The sequence below is a fragment of the Mustela lutreola genome, chromosome 15, assembly GCF_030435805.1.
Source record: "Mustela lutreola isolate mMusLut2 chromosome 15, mMusLut2.pri, whole genome shotgun sequence".
NCBI classification, from domain to species: domain Eukaryota; kingdom Metazoa; phylum Chordata; class Mammalia; order Carnivora; family Mustelidae; genus Mustela; species Mustela lutreola.
In genome coordinates this window covers 37,766,422-37,787,570 of record NC_081304.1, presented here as the reverse complement: position 1 = coordinate 37,787,570, position 21,149 = coordinate 37,766,422, and the positions used below count along the sequence as shown (strand labels likewise).

Below are 21,149 nucleotides of genomic sequence, written 5' to 3'. Positions count from 1 at the left end.
TGTAAACCTGACATGTTTGTCTTCTCTAAGGTTTCTATGATAAATGGTCTATTTAGGACTAAAACCACATCCAGATCCCAAATGAAATGAAACTTTTCCCCCTCAAGACCTCTTCTAAAGGCCTAAGGGACTGACTTTAAGATACCCGTACTGCTGAGGCAATTCTGAAGACAAAGGATTTCCCGTTCCTCCTGCAGCTCAGTCTAGCTAATAAAACGAAGAGCAAACAGTCTGGGGTTACCTGATTTTGCCTGTTTCAAAACATTACCACAGCAGAGAGCAAGCAGCCTCCAGTTCCTGCCGCTGAGGTCCTTGGAGCCATTTCAGATGAGCTCATCTCAGGAACCAACAGCAGCAGCTTTCAGGCAAAGTGAATGGTGCCGCCTGGGGACGTGTCTTTGGTAAGTAAGCAAGATTGCCACAGAGCAGGCAGTTTACCCAGGGCAGTGCTGACTCATGCGAGGCAAACTCCTGCTTCCCAAACAACCCAGCCGGTGCCAACGCAATCAACCGCAACTCAGAAAAGAAGAGGTGCCCCACTGATTTTTTTAAATGGAGTGCTGACTACTGAGGGCTGGTCCCTCACTCCCCTCTTGCTGGTTGCTCGGCAGCCCCTGGAGCCCTTACCTGGAAGGCTCCAGTGGTCACATTCTGAAATTTCATTTGAGAACAGGCTGGGGCTCAGGACAGCAAGATTAATGAAGGTAGCAGGTTCACGACACGGCCTTGAAGTTCTCCCCTGAGAGGCTGATAAAGAAGTCACTTTGCATTTATAAATTAGAACATCTGGGTCAGAGGAAATGAGGAACTTGCCCGGTCATTGCTAGTTGGTCAAATCACCCGAGTAAATTTTTGTCAGCTTTAACCAGGCTCCCCTTTCTGTTTCCCCATTAGGCCATCCCTGACCTCTCTACTTCCCTAGACAATGCAGAATTTCTAATTAAGACAGAAATAACTGAAAGCTTTAATCAGCTGCCACACACAGTTAAAGCCACATTATCCACCAGCATACCTACCGGATGCTTAAGGAATCCAGGAGTCTCTGAAAACTGTATTAACACTTGCTTTTAAAAGAAAAATCCCTAAATCTGTGTCGATTCTCCTTTATTGGCCAGCTTATTAAAAAAATCAATTCTAGAATGACTGGCTCATCAACAGCTATTAATTATTATTGAATTTGCCCTGACCAGCTAGAATGGTGCTATACAAAGAAAACAAAAGATTAAGCCTTTGCTTTATGTGGGGTTGGTTTTTTTTGTTTTTGTTTTTCATTAGACAAGAAAGAAACATTAAAGTTCACATCAGATCCTTCTGCTCCCTGCTCAAAACTTCCCAAGGCCATCAGCTTTTCCTCAGCATGGGCATGCAAGGCCACCACACCTAGCCCTGTCCATTCTTCAAGGTAGGTCCCCTGCAGCGTGAACTCTGGATGTAGCTGCCAACTCAGCTTGTCACTCAATAAATGTTATTAGGTTAAAATGTACATGCAGACTGTCAGAATTTGGGTTTAAAAACTATGCTACTTAATTCTATTCCATTTCACGGGGCTAGTTTAAAAAAAGTTATTTATCCAATTGGCTTAATTCCCCTTAATTACATTATTCCAGTAGGATAGCCACACTGAGCTTTTATAAGGTTTCATAAAATGTTTCCGCTTTTATTCCTCCCTTTCAGTGTTTTCCTTTTCAGGAAATGGCTGTAAAGTTTTCCTACAGTATGTGTTAATTAGTTCTTTGCAAATGATAAAGACATCTTTAGAGCAGTTGGCAACTGTTATCTCATTGACCACACTTAAAAAAAAAATTTCTGTAGTTGCTGATAAGTCACAAACATTCTAATATGAAGCAACCCTCAAGACACATACAGAACGGACAAATAGGAAACCTCTTCTGAAAAAACCCATTATTGTTAGAAGCTTCTGGCACGTTCTATATATTGGTTAACTTTAAATAAGGAAGAGAAAATTCAGATAGTACTGTGGCTGGGAAGTAAATGTGAATTATATAAAGAAAAATACAGGAGCCAGAAGCATCAGAATTTCCTAATTCTGCTAAAATAAACACCATTTAGCAGGTGAGAAGAACTGTTGCAGATTATCATTTCCCTGTTTTGGATTCTGTACAATTCCCATTTTTTTCTCCAAAATATAATCATACCCCATCCCAGTTCCTTCTTTTAGGCTGGAAAGGCTGAGGATTACACTGATTTAGGGCTTTAAAAAGAGGCTAAATCTGAGCAAATGACTTCAAGTACTTGAAGTTTTGTGAGGCTGCATGAAAACTATAAGACTATGAAACTATATGAAAATAAGAAAACTAATTTGGCTTTGTGCTTAGTAATTTCTCTCAATGCATTATCTTAAAACTCAGACAAGTCACCACCTAAAGGTACATTTTATGGGTGGTCATAAGAGATATAAATATCACTAAAGTGTGTGTATAAAACTTGCACACACTCATACTCACTGTTTTTCTTTTCTTTTTTTTTTTTTAAGATTTTATTTATTTATTTGACAGAGAGAGATCACAAGCTGGCAGAGAGGCAGGCAGAGAGAGAGGAGGAAGCAGGCTCCCTGCTGAGCAGAGAGCCCGATGTGGGGCTCGATCCCAGGACCCTGGGATCATGACCTGAGCAGAAGGCAGCGGCTTAACCCACTGAGCCACCCAGGCGCCCCCTCACTGTTTTTCTTGAAGAGGAATATGTAATGCCATTTATAGGCCACTTTTTTTTTTCCTGCAAGAGATCTTAACATTATAAACAGTAAGCAGGTGTCAAAAGAGAAATAAAAATATTCACATCTCATGATTCTCTAGTCTTCCAAATCCGTGGAAAATTACCAAATACATACAAAAAGATAATGGGACGATACACATACCAGGGAGGGAGTTGTGGTGGGAACAGATCAAGGAGTTATTCTTAGCTTTATGAGTATTTGAATTTTTTATTTTTGCAAGAAACACATATTCAAATATTAGTAATTTAAAATTGGGTTAATTTAAAAATTTTTACCATTTATGAACTAATCTTTCCCCTTTCTCATTCTTTCTTTTTTTTTTTTTTTTTTTAAATTTTATTTATTTATCAGAGAGAGAGAGGGGGAGAGAGCGGGCACAGGCAGACAGAATGGCAGGCAGAGGCAGAGGGAGAAGCAGGCTCCCCGCTGAGCAAGGAGCCCGATGTGGGACTCGATCCCAGAACGCCAGGATCATGACCTGAGCCGAAGGCAGCTGCTTAGCCAACTGAGCCACCCAGGTGTCCCTCATTCTTTCTTCTTAACAGCTCCCTTTTACCTTCTTTTCCCTCCCCAACATCCTAAATGATACTGCACATTTATTCTGTTCAACAAATTAATCCTATTTATGTCCATATCCTTTTTCTTACTGAGAAGGAGCTGACTTGATGAATCCAAGTTTTCAGGAACCAGTGCCTGGCTATCTCTCCTTGTGGAGACTTAGGGACATTGCCAAATTCTAATCCTTGGAGTTGTAGGATCTTACATTTTTTTCAAAAAACTAGAGTACCTCCTCTTCAAAAAAGACAAATGAGCATCAACCAAACATCTATCATCTAATAAATCACAGAAATTAAATATGAGAAATAAAGTAAATTTTAGGATACTCTACAATCCACTCTAGGGGTACTTAACAATCAACAGAAGTGCTTATTAAAAATGATTATTTCCCATCCCAGTCCCTCAGACATTCTGAATTAGCACAAATGCAGAGAAGGGCCCCAGAATCAGAATTTTAAATAAAGAACTCCCTCTCCCACATGATTCTGATGCAGGTGGCCTTGGATATTTTGAGATTGGTCATACAGCTATGTTCCCTGAGCACTGTTTACAAAATGAAAAGTTTCATTTCAAAGACCACCAAAATGAGCAGTAGTCTGAGAAGCTCTTAGACACTAGTCCCCTTACCCACAAGAACAGCCAAGAACATAACAATTGAACTGTATTTATTTTGTCAACTGGACCATTATTTTCTTCAAGCCTCCAGAGACAATTATCCTAACTACTCTTAAGGATTTTAGCTGTCACCCACAGTCATTACACAGAGACATTTTCACACCTGGGATGCAGTACAAGGGGCTTAATGGAATTTTTATGGCTGTGAAAATTAAAGTTCACTTGACTCAAGAGAATACTCAAATAAAAGAAGGAATAAAACCTCCCCAAAGGTGCAGGTTGAAAGTAGAGGCTTTTGACTTCCTGATGAGGCAGTTTTGCCCAGAAATTCAAACCATGGGATGCTATATAGCTCATATGTCTTCAGAGTACCCAAATGCCAACTTATCGCCACTGTATCAGCCAAGGCAGGCTCACTGTAACATTTGGAAGCACAAACCTCCTGTATAAAATGGCCTCTCCTGGGAGACAGAGGCTGTCGCCATGGCGGGGATCATTCCATCCTGGGGCCAGAAGGACCAGGCAGTGCCTTTAATCTTTAACGAGCCACCTTCATGTTCAGATGTAGGGTAGGAACTGGCACTGCATAAAGCTCAACCGGCCTCACAACACTTTGCTGCAACCCCCACTCTCCCCACAGCTGTGTGAGGGCAGGTGAAGGGAGTCTGTCCTGGCTGGTACAGGTACCAGAACCCGTCCTATAACCTAACTGTGGGCACCCAATTATCCGTTATGGTGTAATAGTTCAGAAAGGTATCCAGTATCAAGGGTACAGCAACTGCTTACCTCAGGCACCATGAAATACTAGATCCCTAAATGTCAGGGAATTGAAAAAGCATCGAGCCTGCAGGAAAAGGGAGAGTCCAAAGGTGAGAGGACACAGGCTGAGGCCCTAAGACCGGGGGAAAGGAAGTCAGCAACAGGACCCAACTGCCATCCTGGGGAGCGCACTTTAGAAACACGGCAACAAAAATCTTGGAACCGCTGGGCGCGTAACTTTCTATACAAAGCTATTTCTTCCTTTTTTTCCCCTGAGCTGCTAATACAGAAGGGCAGGGAAAGGCCCTTGTCATCCAAGTCCCTCACCTAAACAACTCCCAAAGCCTCATAATGAAGTGATTAGTAAACTCAGGTCCTATTCCCCAGTAACCAACCACCCTCTCAGAACAAAAGATTCCAGCATTCAACTCTGAAGATTTCCTGAATGCACAGTTCTTTACTGTTTTACCTCTGGATTCTTCTCCTCAAATACATCTATACACACTCTCTTCTTTCTCTCTACTCCCCGCCACCTCCCATACTTATGCCCTGCCTCCAATAAGTCAAGACTTCCTGACTTTTCACGTTGGTTTCCATTAGAAATGCCACAAGATTAAGTGACCTTCTCACACGTTCCCAAGCCTAGGGGGCCTTTGTTGACATGTGTTTCATGCGGCAGGGTTACTCCTAGCCAAGTAGATAAGGGTACCTGTTCACCTACAGTTAATCTTCAAACTGGCTTAGGTAGGCTAGGGAAATAAAAGGTAAGACTGCACAGCTTGAATGTCCCATCAATGTAATCAAAATAATGGAAGAGAAAGAAAAGACAGGAGAGATTTCAAAATGAAGAATGAACTGTGCATTTCAGTAGCACTTAAGAAAACACTCCATCTGACTAAGCACCTGATTGAGTGAACAAATACCCAAAGGACTGTACATTCTCCAAAGATTATCGTGCTCACAGTTCTTGCTTTCCTCAAGGTTCATAAAATCAGACTTGCATTATTCATAATAGAACAGATAGGTAGATCCTAACAGCCAGAATTTTACTGATTTTCTTGCAAATAAAACTACAACTTTATTTCGACCAAACCCATGTAACAAGGAAGAAAATACATTTTGTTTAGGTCTTTCAAAGGTATCTCTCAACCCTTTTGTAAGAGAACAAAAAAAAGGGGGGGGAGGGTTAGAGAAAGGAATACAACTCTGTCCCAGGCTGAAGCACTTAAAAACAAAACAAAACAAAAAACCATCACAGGGAAAATGCCCATAATACATTCTCCACTGAAAACAAAAAAGCATTAACAGAACAGCAGTTGGGGACTACACAAACACACACATACACATATACACAGAGAGTGAAAAAAGATACAAAACATATAGCTTAAATGTCTAGAACCATTGGGGTGACTTGGTGGCTCAGTCGGTTAAGCCTCTCACTCTTGGTTTCTGCTCCGGTCATGATCTCAGGATTGTGACATCCAGGCCCCAACAGGCTCTGTGTTCAGCGTGCAGTCTGCTTAGGATTCTTTCCCTATGCCCCTGCCTCCCACCCCCTGGCTCTCTCTCTCTCTCAAATAAATAAATAAAGTCTTTTTAAAAAAAGTCTAGAGGGACGCCTGTGTGGCTCAGTTGGTTGAGCAACTGCTTTTGGCTCAGGCCATGATCCTAGAGTCCTGGGATCAAGTCCCACATTGGGCTCCCTGCTCGGCAGGAGTCCGCTTCTCCCACTGACCTTTCTCCTTTCATGCTGTCTAATAAATGAATAAAATCTTAAAAAAAAAAAAAAAAAGTCTAGGGCCACCTGGGTGGCTCAGTGGGTTGGAGCCTCTGCCTTCGGCTCAGGTCATGACCTCAGGGTCCTGGGACCGAGCCCTGCATCAGGCTCTCTGCTCAGCAGAGAGCCTGCTTCCTCCTCTCTCTCTCTGCCTGCTCTCTGCCTACGTGTGATCTCTGTCTGTTAAATAAATAAATAAAAATCTTTAAAAAAAAAGTCTACAGCCATTTAATAGTAGATACTTCTGATAAGGGAGACGTTTACCTTCTGCTTTATATGTACACTCCTGTGCTATTTTAGTTTTTTTTTAATGAGCGGTATACGCTAATTAATATTACGAGAAATAGGGATCACTTGACAAAATGAAACAATTTGAACAAGTTGGTAGGGCCATTCTAAGCCAAATTTTTAGCGTATTTAAAGCTATATTCACTGAGGCAAATTTCTAAAGAAGTTACCAGAAATTCATAGTTTGAGGATAGTATTGTTTGTTCATCATCACTGGCAGCAGTGTGCCAGGTCCTGCCGGGTAAAGGGAGAGAGTCTCATGCTCACAGTTCTTGCCTCCCCCTCTTTCCTCTCTCACAGCCGGGGGACGAAAGAGCACGTCAACAGACCACTGAATGCTGTGTACTGCAGAGGCAGTCTTGCAGCACCCTAACAATATGCGACTCAAAAATCTTTGCTCTTCACCAGGTCAGTTTTACCAAGTTATCTGATGAACTTAAAAACCAGATATGCTACCTAGGGGAAAAGCTAAAATCAAAAATGGTGACAATACCGAAAGCTAGCAAGGATGCGGAGAAACTGAATCTTCTACTTTGCAGGTGGGACTGTAAAATGGCACAGCCACTCTGGAAAACCGTTTGGCAGTTTCTTTAAAAAACTAAACATATACTTACCATCGGACTCAGCAATTGCATTCCTGGGCACTTAATCCAGAAAAATTAAAAACTGTGTCCACAAAACACCTGTACCCAAATGTTCACGACAGCTTTATTGATAATGCCCCAAACTGGAAACCACCAAAATGCTCTTCAACAGGTGAACGGTTAAAGAAACTGTTCCATTCACCCCACAGAATACCATTCAGCCATAAAAAGGAGCAGACTATTGCTACACACAACTTGGATAGAGAGGGCTGAGTGAAAAATGCCGATCTCAGAAGGCCACATACTGTTATGACCCATTTCCATAACACTTCAGAAATGACGAAATGAGAGAGGAAGAGAGAGAGAGAGATCACTGGTTGCCAAGGATTAGGGATGATACGGCTCTAATGGTGCAATTACTCATTTCACTGTCCAATCACCAGGGGGAACCCAGAAAGGTGAAAAGTGTGTAAAGCAAAGCACATTTCTTACTATTTTGATTTGCATCTGAACCTCGAGTCAGGAGCCAAAAGGCAAAGTAACCAAGCGCAGAGTGAACCCTGCTGTGGTTCCAGCTCAGCATTCAGCGGAAAGCATCCTGCTTGAAATCAGCAGCATCAGAACACTGCAGCAATTGGACAAAGAAATTGTGAAAGACAGGGTTACCAGGCAGGGCAGCTCACATTTGACAGCTTCTGACCACAACTAGTTTTTCTTACAGAAGTCTCAAGAGCAGTCTCCAAATGTGAGGGAGAGGTTAGCAGAAAAACTTACAAGGATGCTTCCTCTGTGATTTCTTTAGGCCAGTCCTCACGGGGCCTCTGAGCAGGGGAAGCAGGACCCAGGTTTCAATCCCAGAGAACAAAGTTTTACTTTCTGTACTGATCAGGACTTCCTCCTGAAAGTGGTCTGTCACCATTTATGCCACTATCGTTTACAAGAGGAGGCCAGAACTTCTATACATCTCATGTAGAAGCCACTTGACTGGGAACGCCTACCAACTAACAGGAAGACACACCCCCCACAAGGAAAAAAATAACTAAAAAATGAACTGCCACCAATACATTCTCCTCTAAGCCAATGTTTTAGCTGTTTAGCCAAATGTGCTTTTAAGGGTGACTGGTTTATACATCAAATACAATTATAATGTTAGAATTAGGAATAAACTATAAAGCCATCCTTCAGTGTGAACAGAACTAAAACTAATAGAATATGTAACAAGTATTACTAATACCTTTTTTTTTTTAATTTCCAGAGAAAAAGAGAGAGAGTAAGAGCAAGAGCACAAGCAGGGGGAGCGGCAGACAGAGGGAGAAGCAGGTTCCTCACTGAGCAGACAGCCTGATGCAGGGCTTGATCCCAGAACCCTGGGATCATGACCTGAGCCAAAGGCAGACACTTAACCAACTGAACCCCCCAGGCATTCCGCTAATATCACTTTCTAATCACATTCCATACAAGAGGACCATGTATAAAAAATTTCAAAGCCCACCCTTGTACGAACTGGAATCTACTTCTGAAGACCTACTCTGAAAAGTCATCATCATAGGCAAGCCAGTAGAGTGTAAAGCCATTGGAGCCTTGGTGGTTGAGAGTTTGGCTTTAACGGCCAGAAGGTTCCAACACTGTGTGACCTTAGGCCTATCACTTAACTTCTCTGTGCAGTGTTTTCACATCTGTGGAACACAAATACTAGTACCTACACTTCATAAAACTGTTAGGAGGATGAAATAAGTTCTTACAGGCAAGTCCCTGCACCTGGCCAGTACATGACTGTTGGTAATTTTTATACAGATAAAATATGGCGCAAAGACAAGTATCACACAGCAAAAGAATTGTCAGTCCTACACAAAACTCTCTCCTACTTTTAGACACAAAGAAGCTTTCGCCTCACTTGCACCAAAGAATGCATACAATCCCATTCAGAAAAAAGTATCATTTTACACAATGGAATGAGTAAAATAAACCCTGCGGAGCACGCCTAAGGCTTCCCAAACTCCCATGGGCAACATATGATTTCAATAGGGACTGTTTTGTAAAGGCAGTTTTATAATATCCTTTACCAAATGAAATGTTCAAAGTGAAAATTCAAGGCGTCACACAGCAGTCACAGACTTTCAGAAACATCTGTACCCTCACTCATGTTCCCCATCCTTCTTTCCTCATCAAGGTCATACTAACCGACGATCTCTGTAGGCTGGTCCACAGCCTGACAGCAGTGCCATCCTCCAGAACAGGCACTAACTGGGGAAGGCAGGCCCAGGGAGTCAATATCCTCTAAACAGCCCAAACCCACACCCCGCAGCAGGCACAAAGATGGGAGTTTGTTCTAGAGACACTTAAAAAAAAAAGTTTTGACTTCAATAATCTATACACAATGCCATACCTTTCTCTACTTCAAGGCTTCCCAAATATTCAGGGAACAACCACAGACATTTTGGAACCAGAAACATAAATTGTTTCCAAAAGTGTTCAACAATGCTTGTCCAAAGGCCCCCGTAGAGCTGGTAATTTAGACAGCTGTGCTAGGAACCACAGAAGCTGCATTTTCTAAGGAGTATTGCTTCCGAACAATTGAAACTTTCTCCAGCGCAAAGCCCAGACACAGGGAGCAGTGTTCTTTGTGAAAACCCACAACAGTTTCATTTTTGTTTAACCACCAAAATAACAGCTCCAATAATCTATCAAGTTTGACATTTTATCCAACTAAGCAATTAAACCAGGATGCAAAGCCTGCAGATATTCCCCCCTTTGCTCTGTTTCAACATTTGTTTTGACATTACAGCAACACAAACTACTAATATTTGTTCCCAGACTACTTATAAAAGGCTTCTATAAAGCAAACACAAACTTCAGTGTCTCAAAAGAAAAAACTGTATGTCCCCAAATTTTATTTGTCTTCTACCTTTAAGCGGCTTTATTAGCAGTGAGTAAAGGCCAAGAAGTTGAAAACTCCTTTTTAGTATTTAGTCAAATACTAAAATACTCCTGATACAGGCACCAAAGGTAAGTTCTATTGACTTATTCTTAAGCATATTAAAGGTAAACATCCCTCACCTAATCTCCAAGTAGTAAAAATTATGGTTGTGATCTAGTAAATCACCAGGCCATGGAAATTCTCTCCCCAAGTAGGAATGGGAGTGCTCAGCTGGTTGCTTCATTTACAGGTAGCATAAGGAAGAAAATGATCTCAGTGTCCTCAGAACCACCCAGAACAATGCTGTTCAAAGTGCCTTAAATCCCTCCTCTGCAAAATAAAGGCAGGCCCCAAATTTCTGAATTTTGGGGTTTCTCAACATTATCATCACCATCATCGTGATTGTTGCCATCAGAATCCCAAATTTCCATCCCAATGCTCTTGATTCTCTAGGCGTAGGACAGGAATCAGGAAACTGGATTTTTTAACAAGTGTTCAGGAGATTCTGGCGCATGCTAAAATTTGAGATCCACAATAGATCATGTTACCAATGCTTTCTAGGAATAAAAAAAAGGTCATAAATTGTATGTAATCCCTGATTTAAAAAATTATCTTAGATAAAGAATATTTTTAAAGCAGGGTATTAAAACTTAGAGAAAGATATTTTAACATGCTTTTATAGTATCTGTGATATGTAACAACAAATTTCAACTTTCCCCCATCTTATTAAGTTTATTAATTTTTAAAGGTTTTTTTTATTTTAGAGAGAGTGCATGCATGCAGAAGACTGAGAATCTCAGACTCCCTGCTCAGCACAGAGCCGCAGAGGGGTCTCAGGACCCTGAGATCATTACCGGAGCCAAAATCAAAAGTGGGTCACTCAGCTGACTGAGCAACCCAGGGGCCCCTATTTATTATTATTATTTTTTTGTAATCTCTACACCCAAGGTAGGGCTCGAACTCATGAACCCAAGATTAAGAGATCAAGTCAGTCAGGTGACCCAAATTTTCCCCATTTAAAAAAAAAATGGCATTGGGCAAGGGTGTCTGGTTGGCTCAGTCAGTGGTGTGCAGCTCTTGCTTTCAAGGTTGTGAATTCGAGCCCCACATTGGGCAAAAAGGTTTAAAAAAAAAAAAAAGTTTGGTTTAAGACCAAATGTAAATCAAAATACAGCCAAGTATTTGCATTCTGTGGCATCAAAAACTGCTTTCTTGACATGATATTCAGAACTCTTGAGTTCTGTATCAATCCCTTCCGAATAAAACCAGTGGCTTCTTTTTTATGTTTGGAGAAAGATCTCAGGATGTGGTTTGTGAGCTTTTCCACAAGTAACAGTGCAGGTGTGGACAGCATGCATCTCAAATAAAAACCAACTGAGATACAATTGCAAATGTATCTTCCTTTTTAGTATTAGTTTTCATAGTACAAGAGACATGTTCAAGGGCGACTGGGTGGCTCATGGGTTAAAGCCTCTGCCTTCGGCTCAGGTCATGATGCCAGGGTCCTGGGATTGAGCTCAGCATCGGGCTTTCTGCTTCACGGGGAGCCTGCTTCCCACCCCTCTCTCTCTGCCTGCCTCTCTGCCTAATTGTGATATCTGTCTGTCAAATAAACAAATAAAATCTTAAAAAAAAAAAAAAAGACATGTTCATTTCTTATATGAAAAGTTTTATCAAATAAATAAAATTTAGGAATCTGATGAAGATCATCTAGAGGTGAAGCAGAATTACTACGGTTTTTATGTCCTCCATAAACTGGTTAGTTCACTGTTGCTATTCATCAAGCTGCCGGTCTGCAACTATGTCAACAATCCAGAGTTAGGAACACTGAACCCTACCAGTGGGCGTGGGGATGGATGATTCAGAGTCACCAGGAGTACTGGGTCCAACTATATGGTGAGGGCAGTAAGGAAGGTGGAGTGGCCTCTGTCCAACTCTCTGGGAATATTCTGGCACCCCTCTACCTACCTGTTCCATAGCAAACACTGGTGAAGGTAAATTTCAGCTCTCACTGAGAATAACTAAGCAAACTCTTCCATCAGTAAATAAAATGACCAAGAATGGTACCTGAATCAAGTAGTGCCCCAAAGGTAGAAACAGAGGTAGACAGATGTGAGAGAAACTGAAAAACTAAGAATTTTCCACTGTGGACTGGGTAAGTCCAAGCATCTGCATTATTCCTCCCCACCTCCTGCCCACTGTACAAAATATTAGCCTTTGCCCTTAACTCTCCCTTTTCGCCCCTCTGAAAAATCCAAAATGCCCAAACAACGGCTGCTAATTTGCAAAAACAGTTCCAAAACAATTCCCTCTTCCTAGAACCATCTCTGACTGCAGATTGCTCCAACCAGCTGAACTTCAGCTGACCCACTCCTGCTAAAGCCAGCCCTAGAAAACACTCTGCTCTCTTTCTCCGAACTAGAATGCTCCTTTTGTCCAGCATTTTCGAATAAAGGCGTATGCTCTGGTTTATCTTATTCCACACCATGTAAAATAATAATTTAGCATGGTCCAGAGGAAGTATAATTAATTCATTGTGGCTCCACTGACTCAAGACCTAGGGAAAGGCTGGAAGCAGAACAGGATGAGGGTTGGTTCTCAAGCAGATGTCTTAATCGTTTTAAAAAAAAAAAAGAAGCAGCAGCAGCAGAAGAAGGGAAAGATTCACAGAAAATCCTAATCCTGGAGGGACAACAAACACACTTTCCTATGTATTGAGGATCAAATATATTGATTCGTGTGCCTTAAGTCTGTATGCATGTGATCTGGACTGAAACTGGAAAGATTTTCCAAAGCAAATGAAGAATAAAACGTAAGAGGACGAGGAGGGAGAGGACTACTCTACATTTACTTAAGAAAAGCTTTTTTTTTTTCTTGCAAGTCTTTTAACATAATCCAGCAGTTGCAAACAAACAATGGTGCTGATTACTAACCAATTACATTTAACCACTCAGAGCCCTGCAGAGCCTCCAGTTGGCCCACCTTCCTCTAAGCAGCATTTCTTTAAAGAGGATCAAGGCAGTTAAAATGTCTTCAGCAATCAGACTGGCTTCTAGTAGTTCAAGTGGGGGTGTGCTTCCCATACTTTTAGAACTGGCCTGATGGAAACAAACGGCTGTCCCAGGGAGCCCTGACCACTGCACAACCTAGAGACAATGAAATCCTTGCTTGATATGCAATTCCAGAAAAAGTCTGAGCACGTTAAACTGGGAGATGGAGGCCTGACCAGCAGCACCGGAGAAGGCCAACTTTTAAAAGTCAAGTAACACTTGCTCAACAAAATTTTTTTAGGAGTTCATGAGCAGCACGAGGGGCGGCTGCTGAAAAAGACTGCTGAGGGAGCAAGACGGTTTTGCTTATCTTTTTATAGGGGAGGACAATGGAGAAATTACCAGACCAAGGTCACTTTCCATTAAAAAAAAAAAAAAGACTGGAAGCCTTAAGAGAGAAAAACCTGCATAAGCTATGACTCTGCGAAATCGGCAGCCTGGTGAGAATCTCTCCAAGAATCCTGCAGGATATGAAGTGCGGATTAGAGTAATTAAATGTAAAGTCTCCTTGAGAGCAATTTCTTGTTCCTGAAGACTTAGAGCCATTTCTGTGAAATGTATCACAGAGAAATTGTGCAGAGGATTTGCTAAGCATCACAGCTTTCCACGCTCACATCAGGTCTGCAAATGCTATGATCTAAAAAGAACAGGGCAGTGATTTGGGGAAGGAATTACATAATACACCTTATCAGAGAAAAGCACTCTGTTCTCCAGTCTTTGCAAAACTTCACATCCTCATGTAAGTGTAATATACTTACAGGTTTCAAAAATTACACACATTGCCTCCAAAGAGATGGAGGGAAAAATATCATCACGGGGTAAAGGCCAAACATTGTCTCTTCTGAATGCTTAAATAGCCAATTATGTGTCTTAACACATTAATTCTATGGAGAGAAAGAGGACTATTAAAGAAAGGTTGAATAAGACATCTTAAAAAAAAATGTACCCTGGGGCCTAAGTCCATTCAACTGACAGTAAAATCACCCCCTCAAAAAAGCAGTTTTATGTAGCATCTAGTATTTTAATTTCCCAGCTGCCAAGAGAAATATATAAGGAGCAGAAATTAAACTAATTATGTCAGCAGCGCAGTGAACAAAACTTTAATTGTATTACACACTAGTTAGACATTTGCTGAACAATACAAAGGCCCTTAAGGGTAGGAACTTCTTTAGAATATAAATGATCCCCAATCAAATGACAAAAATTAGTCTGTTTGGGCAATAAACAGATTCATGCCTAAGATATAAAATTTCAACCAACATCATAATTCAATATAAAAAATAAATATCTAGTCTAAGAAATAAATCTCTCAAATGGTTTTAAATCACTCTCTGATTTACATATGCTGTATCATTAATAGGTCCTTTAAGCCAGCATTGTACTAATCAGCTTTTTAAACACCCTGCCCACAAAAGGGCCTATTCATTTAGCTGGGAGACAGGTGTTAGCAACCAGCAACCTCTTTTAGCCTGCAGTTTCAGGGGCCTGGCCCGTGATTATTGTGACATGACTGGCAAGTCGAAAAAGGAAGGGCACTTTGAAAAACTGGAAGGGGGGAGGGAAAGAGAAACAAGAGACCAAAAGGGAGGAAGGAAGATAAGGAAAGAAATGGATGTCAGCTGTTTCACGAGGCCACCCTTAGAGCCTCCTGGCCTGATGGGAGTGCCCGGGCTACCACCCAGATGGACAGATACACAGGGCTGAATTCGGAGGTTATTAATTCATTCCTGCAGACAGTAACTCTGGATAGATACCTACACGCCACTCATTCTAAAAACATTTTTTAAAAGATTTTATTTATTTGATAGACAGAGATCACAGGTAGTCAGAGAGGCAGGCAGAGAGGAGGAAGCAGGCTCCCCGAGGAGCAGAGAGCCCGATGAGGGGCTCGATCCCAAGACCCTGAGACCATGACCTGAGCCAAAGGCAGAGGCTTTAACCAATTGAGCCACCCAGATGCCCCTCTAAAAACATTTTTGAGGGTCCTAGTGCTCTCTCATCCCCTATCGTGCAGCTCCCAACTTCAGCCCTCACTCTTTGATAGACTCTGAAAGAGCTGATTGAGTAGATATTCCTTGAAAGACCTACAGAGAAAGTCAGATTTAGAAAGACGTCTTCAGCCTTTGGAATAAAAATCCTAGCACAAAGTAGCACCAAACATTCATGGAGTCGCCTGCAATGTACAAAGAATGTATTTTTCTCTCTTTTAATCCACCTAACAATCCTGCTAGGTATTATTTTCATCTGGGCGATGAAGAAAATGAAGCGGACAGAGATTAAGGAAGGGGGCCTGAGGTAGCATGGCCAGGAAGCAGGAAAGCTGGGATCCAAAACTGGGTTTGTCGATTTCTAAACTGTTAGGCTTGTCCCAAGTTTAATGCCCTAATGTAACGAGTGCTCTCTGTAAAGTAATTTACATAAAAATTATAAAAGCTCTTCATGACTAGGAAATGGGCTATTCTAGCAAATCAAACATCCTGGATAACATAATGATGCTTTTAAAAGGGACAACCGTTTATAAAGAATTTCAAAGCAATGCAACAGTGGCTCTCAAACCTGGCTGCAGAGCAGAATCACTTGGGGAGCTTTTTGGAAATAGAGGGCAGAGTAGTTTTCAAAATGTAGATTCTTGGTCATCACTTATCTCCTCAATCAAATCTCCAGGAGGTGGGGCTGGGAAATCTGTACTTTTAAAAAACCCGGTAGTAACTCAGCTGTGAACTGCAGCTTTCAAGTAAAAGCTGGCTTTTGGGAACTCCTTGCAATAAAACACACTAAAAAGGCCAAAAGCTGCACGGAATAAAGAAGACCTCAGGGACGCCTGGGTGGCTCAGTTGGTTAAGCAGCTGCCTTCGGCTCAGGTCATGATCCCAGCGTCCTGGGATCGGGTCCCACATCGGGCTCCTTGCTCCGCAGGGAGCCTGCTTCTCCCTCTGACTCTGCCTTCCACTCTGTCTGCCTGTGCTCGATCTCGCTCGCTTTCTCTCTGACAAATAAATAAATAAAATCTTTAAAAAAAAAAAAAAAAAAAAAAAACATGTTGAATTTAAAAAAAAAAAAAAAAAAAAAAAAAGACCTCAGAAACTCCCAAAATCTGTGGTGGATCATTCACTACTGGTGACCAGCCACTATACTGGCACAACCAGAAGGGAAAGGTTAAGATTTTGTGAGCTGGTACAAAGCTGGAAAAACCAGCTTTGGTTTTTCTATCAGATCCAAAAAGCTGCTTTTCCCCCAGAGGAAACATAAGGTTTTAGGCTTGCTTTGAAAAAAGGAAAATGTTTGAATCCACGCAATCGGATTCTCTCAGCCAACTGTTTAGCTACAATTCAGAATGTTAACAAGCCAGATGCATCAAAAATGTGGAGCACTCAACCTGTAGTAGAAGAGAGAGCAAAGAAACATCATGACCATCTTAATTAAGAGAAAGGAAGATAATGGGTTTAAACTAAGAGTGGCATTATAGGATTAGATAAAACCATTGTCCTAACCATGGCAACCGATAAATCCCGGAAACTGGGAGAGCTGAGGCCTATGATTCCTCCCTACCTGGGATGGCTTTCACGTCCTGGTAAAAGTCCTATTTAAAACTCTGTTGTTAATATAAAGTCACAGTACAAGAAAATGACCAATTTCCCTACTGAAGGAAGAGGAGTTCACGTGTTTGTATATAAAAAGACTGTCCTTGTGTGTCCACTACACTTCAGTTAAAAAAATAGACAAAAAAAAAAAAAAGAGGTAATAAAAAAGCAGATTGTCCTTATAATTGCCAAACTCTTTCTTACATAAACACAAGTAACCACGACCAATAACCAATAACCGAACAAAAATAATAACCAGTAATCATTACCAAACAATAAGAACGATGAAGCAGCTGGTCCCTTGAGACTTCACCAACAGCAATTTAAACTATGTATTCTCATTAAACTCTAAGTTATGACTTAGTTCTGTATCGCAGGGGTGATGAGATTCCGTGGTGCAGAAGTTAAAACTTTCATCCCAAAACATAAACACTATGGCCAGTAAAGTTTGATATAAAAGTCTCTAATCTACCATTAAAACAATAGCAGTACTAAGGTTCTGTCATAAGAATAAAAAGCAAGGTGGAAATCAGTCCCCCTAATGTTCCTTAGGTTTCTATCTGTGTTTCCAAGAAGTCCTGGAAAGGCACAATACGCGTATAGGTGGGTGTGGCTATATTAAACATCACAGTAAACAAGTAAGGAGGGAAGAAATTGTGCCTTTTTTGTTATTTTTGCTGTTTCGGCTTTTTAAATTCTGAAAACTGAAAATGCTTTTTCCAATACTATCTTAAAAGGCCTTAAAGATGCATTCCTATTAGATGGTGCTAAGCAGTTAGTTATGTCACCCAGCTTGGTCATGGGAAAGAAAGATTAAAAACAAATTAATTTCTAATCGGCGAACAGCTCTTTTTCTGTGCATATTATTTTAGCAGTTGGTTAAGTCAATTTAGAGGATTTAAAGCCCTTGATCCCAGTGTAAAGTCAGAATAACAGCTGTCTACCTGACCAATTTGATAGTTTTTAGTGGGCTGATCTTTGTAACTAGATATAGACATTAAAGAGTGTGTGTGTGTGTGTGTGTGTGCACACGTGCACGCATGCACATGCGTTTGTGTCCTAGATTACATGGAAATTTTCTTCGAACACAATAAAGTTATTCGGGGCGCCTGGGTGGCTCAGTCAGTTAAGCGGCTGCCTTTGGTCCAAGTTTTGATCCCAGGGTCCTGGACTCAAGTCCTGCTTCGGGCTCCTTGCTTCTCCCTCTGCCTGCCACACCCTGCTTGTTCTCACTCTCTCTCTGATGAGTAAGTAAATAAAATCTTTTTATTTTTTTAAATCAAGTTATTAAGTTATTAAACAGCCCTGACACATCAATCTGCAATTCTTATACACAATTTCCAAACTTTAGAAAATGACACCTCTAACTGTGGTTTATGAATTGTACTTATTAAGAAATATGCCATAACATTTTAGAAATACCTGCCATCACCTGTTTCCTTGAATGTGAAAGAGAATGCAATCAGGAAAAAAGGATAAAGTTGTCAAACCTGAAATCGCCTGATCAGGAAAGAAATAACACTGCAACTCCCAACCCTGGAACTCTGACACAGCAAAGCACCGTGCCCCCTGCCTATTCCCAGTCCTAGAAAAACGGCTCAATAAATAGACAGCTTTGGCCGCATTTCAGTAACCTGGACTGTCACCGGGAAAATCACAAGTTTCAGACGGCTGTAGCAACAGGAGTGACGGGAAGTCTTCCCTATTCTCCAAACCAGCTGTAAAGGAATGAATAAGGAACTCCCTGCTTTCTTAGAAGGCCTGCGAATGATTATTCATTTGGTCACTGTGGCCTTTAGCCAAGGTACAAAGTGACAGTTGTGGGTAAAGCCCTATTTCCAAGCTAACAGTAATTCTTCCCTGAGGTAGACTGGGAGGAGCTTGATAGAATCTTCCTTGATTACACAAGCAGTTTTCTCCCACCAGAACAGACGACAGGCCAACAAAAAGGAGAAAATACGCCGTTGTTGATAATCTTCTGCCAGCTCAAAACCAAGCTCTGAGCAGACAGATGTCTGCCATGCTCCGACTCCTCTGGTCTAGCCATATACTTCCCTACGCCTGGTCAAATGTCTCAGGGGCAGCCCGCGGCAGAGGCCCCACTTCCCTTCTCTGTCCCGGCCAGCGGCGACCTCACCCATCAACCCAAATAAACGGAGGGCAAATCCCTAGAGGGAAGAGTGGGCGGAGGGGTGGGGGGAAGCACATTCCCAAACTTCTTCACCAAGCCTCCGAACTCCAGCCGCCTCCTTCCAAGGAGCCTCAAGGGCTCCTCCACTAGGAAGCAGGGACAAACGAGGTCCTTTAGAGAGGGCACCAGGCCGCCGCGTACCTGACTCAGTTTCCTCTGCCATAGAGAGGCATCTTTCCCCCACAAGCCAGCTGAACCTGCCGGTCTTTAAGGCCTCTGGAGCTACTTGAAGACACCTGTCTCGGGTTACTGCCCCCACAGGTGAAATGCTTTCTTTGAAGGTACTTGTAATGGGACAGGTGCGAGCGGCCCCGGATGCGGAGACTTCGAGCGAGGCAGGGAGAGCCCCAGGCCGCGCCCCGCATACAGGAGGCGCCTCCGGAACACAGCCGGGCGAGACCCGAAGCCGAGTAGCCCTCCCACCCCGACCTCCCCCAGGACCCCACCCAGGCCGGGCACCTCGCGTATCCCAGGGCCGCCGCCGCCGCCTCCTCACCTGCCGCGGCCGCCCGCCCGCCCGGCGGTCCTCACCTGGGAGGGGAGGGGCCGAATCCGGGCCGCCTCAGGCAGGGGGGCTCCAGGCTCCGCAGCGGCAGCGTCTCCGGGGCTGCGGGACACCCGGGGGCGGTCGCGACATCCTCACGGGCGGCCCCAGGAAGTTGGCCCCCCCACCCATCGCCAGGCGCCCGGCCCGGCCGCTCCCGCCCCTCGCGCGGCTCCGCCCCCAGCGTGGCCCCGCCCCTCCCGGGAGCGCGCCTCCGCTCCCGCCGTGCCCGACCCACCATAGAGAAGGGCAAGGCGCGCGGCGGGCTAGAGCGTGGCCTCCGCGTGCGCCCCCTGGCGGAGCTGAGGCTACCGGAGGCGGGGCACGCCTCCTCTGAACTTGAGCCCCGCGGCGGAGGCGTCGGTTCCCTAGTGTCAGGGTTCCCGCGCGCCTCATTGTCTTGGTCACCAGACACTGCAAGAGGAGCAGGAGTCCAAGTCCGTGGCTCAGCTAGGTGGTGGTCCAACTTGGTGGCCTTGAGCGAGTCCCTTAACATCCTGGACTCGTTTCGTTGTAAGAATTTGCGAGTTGCCTCGCTTGGATATCTCATTGTTCCTCCCAACAATGCTATAAGCAGGTGAGGGTTCCCCAGATTACAATGGAAGGAACCCACGCCCATTAGGGTTCACTAGCTTTTTCAAGGTCCCTTAGCTGGGAGGTAATAGAAGCCAGATGTGTAAGACTCATGCTTGTCCCTCTCACTCGCTGGCACCTCCATCATCTAGCATTTCCTGGGAGTCTAAACCCCCAGGGTTAGCTAGTTTAACCTTAGGAGGGTGAGGAAACTGCTCAGAAGAAGGCCTTCTGTGCTTAGGAGCCCACTCTGGACATTCATCAGTTGTGTACCTTTCAGCAGATACTTAATCCCTCTGAGCTCTAGCTAGCTTCCTCATCTCCTAAACAATTGGAATGTTTGTTAGGGGGCAGGGTAGTAAGAGAATTAAATGAGCTAATGCACATAGAAGTGCTTAGTAAACTGTAAAGCCTCAGGGTTGCATGGGGGATCATTAGCCAGTGTGGACGAAGAAAATACCTAGCCATGAAAATAATATAAATTCTAATCATTATTCTGACCATGTCTAGTGACACTTAATTTTCTTTTGCTTTTAGGTTCCTGTCAAAACTTCCCACAGTTGTTCTGAGCAATTTGTTTTTGTTTTTTTCTTTAAAAAAGAGATTTTATTTATTTGACAGAGAGAGAGAGAGATCACAAGGAGGTGGAGAGGCAGGCAGGGGTGAGGGGAAGAAGGCTCCTTGCTGTGCAGAGGGCCTGATGCGGGGCTCGATGGGGGGGCTCGATCCCAGGACCCTGAGATCATGACCTGAGCCGGAGGCAGAGGCTTAACCCACTGAACCACCCAGGCGCCCCTTCAATTTCTATTTTAAAATAAGGACTATCATGAGAAAAGAATGACATAAAAATACTATCATTTATACATGTGGCCTGTCACTCTACAAGTATTTCTAATCTTCACAACTAAGCAAACTGAGTGCTATTATTCCTGTGTTATTAACAAAGATCTGAAGGTTAATTTACCCAAAGCCACACAG

The 21,149-nt window shown here is 43.0% G+C and overlaps 1 protein-coding gene across 4 annotated transcripts in view; it reads right to left on the bottom strand.

The window, feature by feature from the left end:
- Nucleotides 1-19,771, bottom strand: part of RFFL (ring finger and FYVE like domain containing E3 ubiquitin protein ligase) — a 66,516-nt gene extending 46,745 nt beyond the window's left edge. Inside the window, exon 1 of one of the 4 annotated variants that reach the window (XM_059150110.1) lies at nucleotides 19,551-19,771. The gene's annotated coding sequence lies outside the window, so the exon portion shown is untranslated. Of the gene's footprint in view, nucleotides 1-241; nucleotides 392-19,195; nucleotides 19,217-19,550 lie in introns of those variants that run through there. The other 3 variants (XM_059150109.1, XM_059150108.1, XM_059150111.1) reach the window with 3 other exon arrangements.
- Nucleotides 19,772-21,149: the final 1,378 nt, after the last annotated feature.